This window comes from Meriones unguiculatus, chromosome 10 (genome assembly GCF_030254825.1).
Source record: "Meriones unguiculatus strain TT.TT164.6M chromosome 10, Bangor_MerUng_6.1, whole genome shotgun sequence".
NCBI lineage: Eukaryota > Metazoa > Chordata > Mammalia > Rodentia > Muridae > Meriones > Meriones unguiculatus.
This window is the reverse complement of record NC_083358.1, coordinates 87,136,496-87,148,877: the sequence shown is the minus strand read 5'-3', so window position 1 is coordinate 87,148,877 and position 12,382 is coordinate 87,136,496. Positions and strand designations below refer to the sequence as shown.

The 12,382-nt window shown below is 35.8% G+C and overlaps 1 protein-coding gene across 4 annotated transcripts in view; it reads left to right on the top strand.

Moving 5' to 3' along the window:
* Dpyd (dihydropyrimidine dehydrogenase) overlaps positions 1-12,382 on the top strand; it is a 925,939-nt gene that overhangs the window by 109,705 nt on the left and 803,852 nt on the right. The gene's annotated exons all lie outside the window — the stretch shown is intronic.

Sequence of the window (12,382 nt, the reverse complement as noted above, 5' to 3'; positions counted from 1 at the left end):
GCAAGTCACTTTAAATGGCTATACTGAGATCTTCAAAATCCTCTCTTAATTACAGCAGTGCAATTACCACACCTTGCCAATGCTATTATAAATTAAAGCACATGTTTCCTGCAGCATGGCTTTTTTTTTTTTTAAAGACAATAGGTAAATGGAAGGTGATTGTTTTTAAAATAAAGAGCTTCAGGTACAATGCTGTGTAATTTTGCTAATCCCTGTTAGAAAATGCAAAGTCTCCAAGGCTCGCTTAAAAAAAAAAAAAAAAAAAAAAAGATCAGCTCAACAAAAAAACTGTGAGACACACAGATTGATTTTATTGTTGTTAAATTACAGATAAATAGATGTGACCAGGAGATACATACGCATGGAAATTTATTGAAAATAGTATTCAGGACAATTAAACAGAAATATTTGTTTCTATGAGGTTCAGAAGCCATCTGTGAGAAGGCATCCATTTAATAAGAAGAGGTTTCATATCAAGAATCAGTTACTAAAGTTGAAAAGAAAAAAAAAAACAAAAAGACAAAACTGAGACTTTTCAGCTAAATTTTTATAGTAATTTCATTCCAAAGAAAAGGAAGTTAAAAATAACGTGACAGTAGAGGACTTTGTCAGATCTTTCCATTAATTTTGAATTGGGGAACAAAATATAAAGATTTAGTTGGAACTCCTGAATTTTTGTTCTTCATGCCACCTCTGATGATAGTGGCCACATACTTTGAATGGGTTTTAGACAAAAGTAATAATTTGAGTTAAATAGAAAATTAGTTTGAATGGATGATCTCAGTGTCCCTTCTTTCTTCTTTCTTAACAGTTTTTAATCCTTTGTTTCCACACATCCAGAAACCTTCCTTCCCTGTTTTATGGAGATATTAGAACACAAGCAAAAATAGAAATTAACCAAATAAATAGTTTGTACACAAAGTCAGTGAATGCTTTGAAAATTAAAACTCTGTATTACTAACCATGTAATATTTGTAAAATATACAGGCTAAATACATCACAAACTTTTATAACTCATGTTGTGTTTTAACTTTTAAAGTCAACTGTGTGGTTGCTGTGCCTTTTTTTCTTTTTCTTTTCTGTTTTACTAAATTTAGATATTACTTATTACAATTTATCCATTTTATATTCTGGCTATGGCCCTATCCCTCGTCTTCTCCCAGGCCCACCCACCCTCTCTCTTCTCTCTCTATGCCTCTCCCAAGTCCATTGATAGGGGAGGTCCTCCTCCCCTTCTTTCTGACCCTAGCCTGTCAGGTCTTAGCAGGATTGGCTGCATTGTTTTCCTCTGTGGCCCTCAAGGGGAGGTGATCAAAGAGACACCGAGTTCATGCCAGCAACAGCCCCTGCTCCACTTACTAGGAAACCCACTTATAGACTGATTCTATAGGCTACATCTGAGCAGGGGTTAAGGAATGGATACAGAAATTGTACATTTACATAATGGAATACTACTCAGCAATTAAAAACAAGGAAATCATGAAATTTGTAGGTAAATGGATGGAGCTAGAAAAGATCATCCTGAGTGAGGTAACTCAGAAACAGAAAGACTTACATGTTGTATACTCACTCATAAGTCGTTATTAGACATATAATATAGGATAAACATACTAAAATCTATACTCCTAAAGAAGCTAAACAAGGAGAACCCTAGGGAAGAAGCTCAATCCTCATCCAAAAGGACAAATGGGATAGATATTGGAAACAGGAGGAGACAGGGAACAGGACAGGAACCTACCATAGAGGGCTTCTGAAAGACTCTACTGTGCCTTTTTTTCTTAAATAAAAAATTGATATTTATATGTTATTATGTTTTGCCTGCATGTATGCATGTCTATCATATGGATTCCTGGTGACTACAAGACCAGAACTGAATCCCCTGGAACTGAAATTACAGATACTTGTGACTGGCAATGCAGGTGCTGGGAACTGACCCTAGTTCTTATAGAAGAGCATCCGTTGCCCTGACCCACGGAGCCATCTCTCCAGGCCCATGTGTGGCAGCGGTTCATATTTAACATTCCCTCCTGGTTAAATGGAGCAAACAATTTGCTTTCATTTTTTTTCTTTTTTACTCGGTATTCATCCTTACACCCTTCTTTTTAAAACCATTTCTTTATTTATGTATTTATTTATTTATATATTTATTATTATAGTCTCTTCAATTTGTATCCCTGCTGCAGCCCCCTCCCTCATCTCCTCTCAGTCCCACCCACCCTTCCTCTTCTCCCCCTGTGCCCTTTTCCTTGTCCCCTGAGAAGGGAGGACCTCCTGACCTTTTATCAGGGCACACAAAAGAGGACTACGGAAATAATTGGAAACAGTTTTTGAACAGCTTAGAAAGTTATATGAATCTTTGCCAAGCATCTAGCGCACACATAAATTTCAGTAAATGAAAAATATATGTGTGTGTGTATATATATATATATTGAAATAGTCTGTTTTTGTTTTGCATTAATTATTTACCACTAGCACTTACTGTGTTGTCTTTTGTAAATGTAGTAAACTTGGGCTGGGGAGATGTTTCCTGGGTTCAGAGACATCACTGCTCTTCCACAGGACCTCCGTTTAGTTCTCAGAACCATCTCAAGTGGTTTATCCTATTACTCCACCTCCAAGAGATCCAAAGCCTCTGCAAGCTCCTGTGCTTACAAGCTTAAAGCCACACACTGACCTATGGACATACGCATAATTAAGAGCATAAATATAAATCCTAAAATCTAGTAAACTCAAATAGATATATAGATATTCACAAATCTTTTAAAAATATGACTCATTTGTGAGCTATTTTGAAGACAGAATTATAAGCCTCTAACTTAAAATTTGGAAAATGGCAAACATGTAAATAGAAAGAAAGACCCTTTTCCATGTTCCGAGAAGGTGAATAGTTTTCTCATTAGTAGCCTGAGTTCACTTGTTGTGCTGACCAGTTTGATGTTAACTTGACACATCAAGCTAGAGTCATCAGAGAGAGGGAGCCTCACCTATGAAAATGCCTATATAATATGGGGCTGTAGGCAAGCCTGAAGGACGATTTCTTAACTAGTGATTAATGGGAGAAGGCCCAGCCCATTGTGAGTTGTCCTATCCCCGGGCAGGATATAGAAGAAAGGGTTATGTAAGAAAGCAAGCAAGCCATGGGGAGCAAGACAGAATGGAACACTCTTCCATGGCCTATACATAGCGCCTGCCTTTAGGTTCCTACTCTTCCTGTGTTCCTTTCCTCACTGTTTTTGATGATTAACTGTTATATGAAAATGTGAGTAAAACCTTTTCTTTCCCAAGTTGCTCTTGGTCATGGTGTTTTGTTTTGTTTTAGTAGCTTTTTGTTTGTTTTACTTTAATTTTTCTATATTTTATTTGTCTTTTCTGCTTTTCCTGTGGCTATTCTTTTTTTTTATTTTTTCAATTATTTATTTATTTATTACAATTTATTCACTCTGTATCCCAACTGTAGCCACATCCCTTGTCACTGCCCAATCCCACTCTCTCTCCCTCTTCTACTTTCATGCCCCTTCCCCAGTCCACTGCTAGGGTAGGTCCTCCTCCCATTCCATCTGACCGTATCCTAAATGGTCTCATCAGGACTGGCTGCATTGTCTTCCTCTGTGGCCTGGTGAGGCTGCTCCTGCCCCAGGGGGAGATGATCAAAGAGCCAAACACTGAGTTCATGGCAGAGACAGCTCCTGTTCCACTTACTAAGGTACCCACTTGGAGACTGAGCTACCATGGGCTACAACAGTATAGGGGTTCTAGGTTATCTCCATGCAAGGTCCTTGGTTGGAGTGTCAGTCTCAGAAGAGACACCTGGGCTCAGATTTTCTGGTTCTGTTGTTCTCCTTGTGGAGCTCCAGTCAACTCCATGTCTTTTATCTCCCCCTTCTTCCATAAGATTCCCTGTGCTCTGCTCAAAGTTTGGCTATAAGTCGAAGCAACTGCTTTAATACCCTGCTGGGTAGTCTTTCAGAGGCCCTCTGTGATAAACTCCTGTCCTATTCCATGTTTTCTTACTCTTCCGATGTCTATCCCATTTGCCTTTCTGAATGAGGTTTGAGCATGTTACCCAGGGTTCTCATTCTTACTTAGCTTCATTAGGTATACAAATTTTAGTATGTTTATGCTATATTATATGTCTTATATCCACTTATGAGTAAGTATATACCATGTGTGTCTTTCTGCTGCTGGGATACCTCTCTCAGGATGGGTTTTTCTAGTTCCCACTAGAAATTTGCCTGCAAATTTCATTATTTCCTTATTTTTATTGCTGAGTAGTATTCCATTGTGTAAATTTACCTCAATTTCTGAATCCATTCCTCAATTGAGGGACATCTGGGTTGTTTCCAGATTCTGGCTATTACAAATTAAGCTGCTATGAACAGGGTTGCGTAAATGTCCTTGTTGTGTACTTGAGCGTCTTTTGGATATATGCCTAGGAGTGGTATAGCTGGATCTTGGGTTAGCACTAATCCTAATTGTCTGAGAAAGCACCAAATTGATTTCCAAATTGGTTGTACAAGTTTACATTCCCAATGGAGGAAGCAATGGAGGAAGGGTCCCCTTTCTCCATATCCTCTCCAGCATGTATTGTCACTTGAGTTTTTGATCTTAGCCATTCTGATAGGTGTAAGGTAAAACCTCAGGGTTGTTTTGATTTGCATTTCCCTCATGGCTAAGGATGTTGAACATTTCTTTAAGAGTTTCTCTGCTATTCGATAGTCCTGTATTGAGAATCCTCTGTTTAACTGTTTCCCATTTTTTAACTGAATTACTTGATTTGTTGCTGTTTAAGTTCTTGAGTTCTGTTGGATCAATGAAGTCATATAGAAGACCCAGAAATAAATCCACACACTTATGGACAACTTATTTTTGGCAAAGAAGCCAAAACATACAATGGAAAAAAAATAGCATCTTCAATAAATGGTGCAGGTCTAACTGGATATTTACATGTAGAAAAATGCAAATATATCCATACTTATAACTCTGCACAAAACTAAAGTCCAAGTGGATCAAAGACCTCAATATAAAACCAGACACACTTAGTCTGGTAGAAGATAATGTGGGGAAGAGCCTTGAACTCATTGGCAGAGGAGACAACTTCCTGAAGAAAACACTAACAGCACAGGGTCTAAGATCAACAATCAATAAATGGGACCTCATGAAACTGAAAAGCTTCTGTAAAGCAAAAGACAATGTATCAAAACAAAATGACAGACTACAGACTGGGAAAGTATCTTCACCAACCCTATATCTGACAGAGGGTCATGGTGTTTTTTAATAGCAATAGTAATACTGATTAAGACGCTTGTTTTCCATAATCATAATTTTAAAGCATCTCCCTAAAAAATGTTATATGTTGTCATAGAAAATGTTATATCTTTCATGCTTGTTAAAGATCCATATAAGTAGTGTTTTTAATACGCACATAGAATCCGAGATTAAAGTGCTTCATTTACCTATTTATTTAGCGTCAAAATTTTAGTAACCTCTCCTTCATTTTCACTGCCATCAGAATAGTCTAAGAATCTCTTCATGAATTAGATTCTTTTAAAAACTGACTACTTGGGAATCCTGTGACTCGACATCTCATTTAAAAGGCTGGGACTTAGAAGAACAGATACTCATTCCAACCTCAAACTATAAGGCAGTTGAGTCTACAAAGCATATGCTGTGGGAAATCTAAAATTAAATGTGCATGTACTAAAGTTTCACAGTTCACTGTACAACAGTGATGCTCGCTCTACCCCTTGCTTTACTTGGGACTGAATGTCTGACAGAAAGCCTCCTGCTAGCCACACTGACTAGACTCACTGCTCTAACACTGCAACAAGTTTTAGGTACTTGTCCTATATTTATTTCATCTAGGTAAAGAATCATATATGAGTTTCCCCCATTATGGGGAGGAAGAAGTAGAGTTTGAAGACGTTAACATTAATCCCAACTTACCTCAGCCAGTAAATTACAGAGGCTGGGGCTGCACTGGATCTGGCCTGACTTGCCTCTGCACAGCTGTCCCATTAATGTCTTCCCAGGTTATTCTCTGGATCACTGCGAGATACTAACAACAGCATGCGTACATACATGCATACATACATGAAAATGCATTGCTGGGTTGGGAGGTACCTCTGCAGTTTAAGAGTACTTGCTGTACAATCATGAGTTCATGTCCCAGTGCCCATGTGACAAGACTGCCTTCAAACAGAACTCCAGTTTGTAGGGATCTGATGCTCTCTTCTGTCCTCCACACACTCCCAGGCATGCACAGTTGAGCTTGAGCAGACACACCCAATGGGAAAAAGAAAAAGCAAACTTAAAACACCCCAAAACTTAGTAGCAAATGTTTGTTATGTCAGATATTTTGAAGCACATTAAGTTCTTCAATATTACTCCATTTGGATGAGACTATATTATGACTCTTAGCCACGGTAAAAACTCTTATGAATTTACTCATTTGCAGGAATGTCTTTTAAATTTAAGTTTCACTGTAGATAATACCCTAAGCCACAAACATTGCGTGTGTATTAATGAAGTAGCAATATTTGTGTGTGTATATATATCATTTAAGTTGAGGTATACAAACCTTTTAAAAGTGGTTTTAAAACATTTTATTGTTACATTTTTATGGAAACTTTCAAGAAGTTAATTAATCAATACTTGGAAAAACTCTTTGGCCCCCTATGGCTGGATAGTTTCAATGCTGTAGATTACTTTACCTATTTTAAAAATAACAGCTGTGCTGAGATATGTCACACATACCATATACACTCTTAAAAGTGTAATTCTATAGGTTTTAGTCTATTCACAAGTAGCATCTTCATTACCACAAATTCCAGGACATTTCCTTCTCCTTTCCAAGAAATCAAATTCCCATTAGCAGCACCTCACCTCCGTCTTTCTACAGCCCTTTGGAACCACTAATCTGCTTTCTTTTGATTTGCCCAGACAAGGTATTTTATAAATGGAATTATAAAACACTATCATTTATACATGGCTTTTTTTCCCACTTAGCATATTGTTTAATGACTCATCCCCAGTGGACAATGTATGTGCCTTCACTCTTTACAGAGAATAATAATCTGTGGTATGGGAATACCACACTGATTATCCATTTTATGTCATTTTATCCATTATCCATTATGTCATTTTACTAAATTTAGGGTATTTCTGCTTTGTGTCAGTTATTGATAATGCTTGTGTGAAAAATCTATGTACATGTATTCATATAGAAACATGTTTTTATTTCACCATAATCCTTATATAATAAAATTGTAATTATTGGCAATATACCCCTGTTAATTATACTTGATTATTTTCATCTGGTTTAAATGCTAACATTCTTAGACAACACTAAATTGTTTCTAATGAGGAAGCATCTACACATTCACATGGCCAGGGTGCCTTTCTCCCCATGTTTCATGATCCCACTATTCTTCTGGGGAATCATTATGTGGACATTTTTGAAGTTTTATTGACCACTTTGTATTTTCTTTGGAAAACTATATGTTGAAAAATGTTTGTCCATTTAAATATGTAGGGTGACAGAATTTGCCTTACTGAGTTGAGTTATTATGTTTTTTTTTTTTTTTTTTTTTTTTAGAGAAAAGTCCTATTAAATATGGTTTTCTGGTTTTTCTTTGTATTTATGAAATCTTTGATTAATTCAAAGTAAAAAAAAAGTCTCCCTTTGAAATGTTTTGACTTTTAACTCCTGTTTAGTTCTGTGATCATTTTGAGTTGTTTTTGAGTTGGGTTTGAATGCTACATGAGTCAGTAGTCTGACTCTCTTCTGCTTTTCTGTAATACCCTTCCTCCCATTGAATTTTCTTCGTTCTCTTTTCAATACTGAATGGATCATAGGTTTTAGGGTCCATTTGTACTCTCAATTATGTAATATATACGCATTTGTATAACATTAGCCTATAACGTTACCATGTCTACAGTTTGTGTAGTCTTGTGTTAGCCTACAAGATATATCTTGTATAAATATAAATAAGTATTTATATTATAAATGTATGTATATATGTATAAATGTATGTATATGTCTAAATACATATAATTTATAATAACAATTATAAAATATATGTAACTATATATGTGTATACAAGATTTATCTTGTAGGCTAATGATATATATATTTGTATATATACGAAATATATTTTGTAGGCTAATGCACTGTTTACAAAAACTGTATACATGGTAATAGGTTTTTTAATTGGAGGTATAATTCTTGTAGCTTCATTCTGTTTCCTAAGCATCTTTTGGATAGTCTAGCATCTTTCATTTACATTAACATTGAGTAGTGTTTCTCAAATTTTGAAAAAAAAATAATCAAGTGTAATTTTTCTTTGAATTGGGTGAGGTCATTGTGTCAATCCATAGGATAGCACCACCTGAGCAATAGGACTTTATGGCAATGGGATGTTTTCCCTTTTAAAAAATATTTAAAAATTCAAACAAGCATAATTCTCTGTAGTTTTCAGTTGTTTGTTAATGGATTCATAAGCATTTTATTCTTTTTAATATGACCATTCATTCCAAATGAAGTGGTCAGTTTTTAGATTAGTCATTGTTGCTTGGCCCATTTGGAACTTAATGCAAATGGAGTAAGTCAGTCATAGATTCGAATCTGTTGTCAACTTGGCATTCTTAGGAGAGGGAACCTCCTCAAGTAAACAATTGCCTCCATTGGTTTGCTTATGGGCACATCTCTGGGACATTATTTTGTTAGCTAATTGTTATAGCAGGCCCTATATTACTATCTTTAAGGAATAGGGTTTGGGGGGGTATAAGAAATATGGCTCATGTAGCCCAGAGGTAAGCTAGTTAGCAGGTTCCTACATGACCCTTGTTTCAGTTTCTTCTTCCTGGTCCCTGCCTTGAGTTCCTACCCTGACTTCTCTTTGTTGACTGCTGTTTCCTGCAGCTTCTAAAGCCTGTACCTCCTGCAACTGTGTAGGTCATTGTTTTGCCACAGTAACAGAGAAGCAAACTAGAAGAGGGTATCTTTGAGTGTATTTTCTCTTATGAGCACTTCTTTGCATTGATTTCGTTTGAGGTGCTTCCGTGTTATTTAATATATTTACAGTCATTCATTCTCAGGGCTGTGTAGTTTTCTAAGTTGTGAGTGCATCATACTACATCATGTATTTCTTCTTAATATGAAAGGTTTTGCATTTACTTTTGGGAATATGGAGCATTAACATTAATATTCTTCCACAAGACTTTGGATGAATACACTATACACTATTCTCAGGTGTAAAACTGCAGGACCAGCGAGAGCCATGGTTGGCTGTTGAAATGACAGCCATCATTTTGAAAAGTGACTGTTAACAGTGTATAGGTCTATTCCTAGTGTTATGTTCTTATACTAGAACAACAGTACTCTATGGTTCGTATTTTTCATTTCATTCATTTCCAAAATACATAGCGGTGCTTAGTTATGGCTTAAATATTTGTTCTATTGAATAATCACATGGAATTTTACTTTTGTTTGGTTATTAGAATTTTCTTCATAAAAGATTGATTGTTCCATCATGTAAATGTACCACACTTTTTATATCCATTCCTTGCTTGAGGTGCATCTAGGCAGTTTCTAGATTCTGGGTATTACAAATAAAGCTGCTATGAACATAGCTAAGCAAATTTCTTTATTGAGTGGGGGGGGCATCTTTGGGTATATGCCCAGGAGTAATATAGCTGAATCTTGAGGTAATACTATTCCAAATTTTCTGAGAAAGTACCAGATTGCTTTCCAAAATGGTTGCACCAATGGAGGAGGGTTCCCCTTTCTCCATAACCTCTCCAGCATGCATCATCCCTTGAGTTTTTGATCTTAGCTATTCTGGTGGGTGTAAGGTGGAATCTCAGGGTTGTTTTGATTTGCATTTCCTGGAAGACTAAGGACATTTAGCATTTCTTTAAGTGTTTCTCTGCTTTTTGGTATTCCTCTGTTGAGAATTCTCTGTTTTGCTCTGTTCCCCATTTTTTAAATTGGATTTCTTGGTTTGTTGGGTTTTAACTTCTTCAGTTCTTTATATATTCTGGATATTAGTCTTCTGTCAGATGTAGGGTTGGTGAAGATCTTTTCCTAGTCTGTTCACTGTTTTGTTCAGATGACAGTGTCCTTTGCTTTACAGAAGATTTTCAGTTACATGAAATCCCATTTATTGAATGTTGATCCAGCAAATAAAAAGAAAGAAATAATGAAATTTGCAGACAAATGGTGAGAAGTGGAAAATATCATCCTGAGTGATAACCCAGAAGCAGAAAGACACATATGATATATACTCACTTATAAGTAGGTATTAGCCACATAATATAGGATAAACATACTAAAATCTATATACCTAAAGAAGCTAAACAACAAGGAAGACTCTAGGAAAGAGGCTGAAACCTCACTCCGGAGGGCAAACAGGATAAACATTGGAAGTAGGAGAAGAGAAGGAGCAGGACAGAAAGCTTCCACTGGGGACTTTGGAAAGACTCTACACATCAGGGTATCAAAGGAGATACTGAGACTCAGAGCCAAACTTTGTGCAAAGTGCAGGAAACCTTAAGAAAGAAAAGGGAGATAGAAAGACCTGGAGGGGACAAGAACGCTCCAAAAAAAAAAAAAAAAAAAAAAAAAAAGGGCCCAGGGAGTCCTCCAGAGACTGATACTCCAACCTAGGTCAATGCATGGAAGGGACCTATACCTCCAGCTCAGAGGAAGTCCATAGGATGCAAATTTCCAAGTGGGTTCACTAGTAAGGGGATCAGGGGTTTTCTCTGCAGTGAACTCAGTGGTCTGCTCTTGTTAACCTCCCCCTGGTGGGGGCCCCCCTTGCCAGGTTACAGAGAGAGATGAGATGCAGCCAACCTTCATGAAATCTGATAGGCTAGGGTCAGATAAAAGGGGAGGAGGTCCTCCCCACCAGGGGAATAGGGAAAGGGCATAGAAGGAGAAGAAGGAGGGTGGATTGAAATAGGAGGAGAAGAGGAAGGGGACTACAGTGGGGATACAAAGTTAATAAATTGTGATAAATAAGTAAAATAAGAAAATCTTTTGTTCAATTATTGAAGAAAAAGAAAGATTGATTGTTCATGCACTATTTTTATTTTTTCCACTTATCTTCCTACATTTATTTGTAGAAATAACTTATTTATTATATTGTGGATATAATTATAATTAATATGTGAGGTACTAGCACAAGTATGGAAAATTGATCAATTGATCAGAATAAAATTTAAAAACAGATTCTGTAGGCACTGAAACTTAATTATAGGTAAATAATCCAAATGATAGATGGTATTCAAGGGAAATGGAAATACTTCATTGATAACTATATGATGTGATTTCCTGGCTTATACCATATAAATATAGTCTCACAGGCATTGATTATTAAAAGATGAAATATACAATTGCAAAACTTCCTGAAAAATACTGAAATGGGCTTTTCTGACTTTAAAGAACATCTCGAATGAATAGGCCATGAAATATGTGTGTGTGTGTGTGTGTGTAAAACCATATATTACAAAATAAAATAAATAGAGCATCATTAAATATACATTTTTGTGAGAACCCTAAAAATGTGAAAAATCCTAATCCAAAGCATAAAAATTTTCCAATGCATAGTTCTACAAATCACTTTAGCTTATTGTCAAGGAATTCAGAATTTAAATTACTCTAGAAATTTTCCATCTGTAATAATTTGATTATGCATTAAGATGATATTTTTCTTAACATCAGCTAGTTAAAACAGAAGAACTATGGTAAAAATGATGAACTGTATACTAGTGGGTTGGAAAATAATTAACTCTTGTACATTGGAAATCAATAATCTAAGTTCTGTGGTATTCTGAAAACCAGCATTTTTATTTATAAGTTGGGAATAGAAATAATACAATAGACATTTTGTGTCAAATTTTATTAACAAAAGCAAAAGCCAAAAACTCCTCTGTTGTTACCTAAATGTGTGAATTCATTTAAATAAACATGCTTTTAGACTAAATTTTGACATCATTTATATGTTCTTAAAACTTATTAGGTTGTACAGTTGTTGGTCTACAGTGTACCATTTAAGTAAGAATTGTACTTTAAAGCTTAAATTTACTTTTGGAAACTCCAATGTTTGAGTACTAGTGTAGTCACTCCTTAGTAGAAACATTTATGAGGTTTAAATTGCCTGAGGTGTGTGTTCTTGATTTAATACCTCTCAGAGATTTGATATCAGAACAATCAGGCTAATTTATTTTGAAATAAAAATATGTGGATTCATACATACAATTAAAAGTATACTACATAAAGATATGATTCTAAATTTTGATTAAAATATGCAGCACTTTTATCCTACTTTGGCTGTTTCAATTTCGCTACCCACTAACTAATATTGAAACAGATCATTAT